Raw genomic sequence first — 1523 nt, 5'->3', positions numbered from 1 at the left:
AGGGCCCCATGGGAGCGGCAAGCCATGAGGCCAACATGGCAGCTGCCAAGTCAGGCAGTCCTCAAGGTGGCTTCTAAACTCTTCTTTCACAGAAATGATGGTTTTATTCTTCTCAATAAACAAGAGAAAAGCAATCCAAAGTCACTAAAAGATAGTCAAAGTTATATCACTGACAAACAGAAATTTCACTAGCTGTTTCTGGTGACTTTATTATAATTTAATTGTTTATAAAATTATTGGCTTCTTATATAACTTCATTCATATGAGACTTTGATTATATTTTAAAAAGCCAATTTATATAGTAATTTAAGTATATATTTTGATTTAAAAAGCAAACAAAGCAAATTTACTAAACTTTTAAAGTCTGATTCACAAAGTACAATCGCTGGCCCATTCCCAGCCCATTCAAAATGCAGGCTGGCCAAAACTGGTTTGGCTCAGTGGTAGAGCATTGGTCTGTGGACTGAAAGGTCCCAGGTTTGATTCAGGTCAAGAGCATGTACATTGGTTGTGGGCACATCCCTGGTAGGGGGTGTGCAAGAGGCAGCTGGTCAATTTTTCTCTCTCATTGATGTTTCTAGCTCTCTATCTCTCTCCCTTCATCCTCTCTGTAATATATCAATAATATATATATAAAACAAAACAACAACAAAAATGCAGGCTGCTTGTCTTTCTTGAAATTCTACTGCTGTTCAAAAATTTGGCTGTATTTAAGAAATGTATGTTACTTTATTTTGCCCAACTTAGAGGCCAAAACATTCATAACATTTAATATATGTATATAAGTAAAATACAATTATCAATTTTTATGTTAGAAAGCTTTCCATATGATTTCAAGTATCAATAGGTTTAATTAAAAATATTTAAGAGAGAATATACTTTTGAAAACATTTCAGTATTATATCATATATATATATATATATATATGTATATATATATATATATATATATATATATATATATTAGGACAGAGATTTGTTTTATTTGTAGTAAGATTTCCAATACAAACACTTATTATTTTAGGCTAATTTCCCCAACCCTCAACTTGTGATACTGTCCTATTACCACACAGTGCCAAAAATCAAATAAGCAGGTGTTTATTTGATGTTTAGAATCATTATTACCAGTAACTGGTAGTTACACTGTACTAGGATAGAATGAACCACCTCAGTAACTTCTGAGGCTAAAACATTTCTATCACCACTATTACTTTAGCAAACCTGGTTCCCTTCACTTCTGCAACATCATGCAGAGTTAGCGATCGAGTTTGCACCATTTCAATATATATTTAAATCTTTATTGTTCAAATTATTACAACTGTTTCTCATTCCCCCCCATAGCTCCCCTCCACCCAGTTCCCACCCCAACCTGTTCCCTTACTGTCCTCACCTATAGGTGTACTATTTTTGTGCAGTCTCTCCCTGCGCCCCCATACTGCTTTTCCCCTGAGAATTATCAGTCCACTCCCTTTCTATGCCTCTGATTCTATTATATTCACCTGTTTATTCTGTTTCTCAGATTTT

General features: G+C 34.3%; 1 non-coding gene across 1 annotated transcript; it reads right to left on the bottom strand.

Moving 5' to 3' along the window:
• Positions 1–1140: 1140 nt before the first annotated feature.
• LOC118720320 lies at positions 1141–1273 on the bottom strand. The gene has a single exon (XR_004988414.1). It is a non-coding gene; the product is annotated as a small nucleolar RNA SNORA66 (small nucleolar RNA).
• Between the last annotated feature and the right edge of the window lie 250 nt (positions 1274–1523).

This window comes from Pipistrellus kuhlii, unplaced genomic scaffold, assembly GCF_014108245.1.
Source record: "Pipistrellus kuhlii isolate mPipKuh1 unplaced genomic scaffold, mPipKuh1.p scaffold_m20_p_16, whole genome shotgun sequence".
Classification (NCBI taxonomy): Eukaryota; Metazoa; Chordata; class Mammalia; order Chiroptera; family Vespertilionidae; genus Pipistrellus; species Pipistrellus kuhlii.
This window is presented reverse-complemented; position numbering and strand designations above follow the sequence as displayed.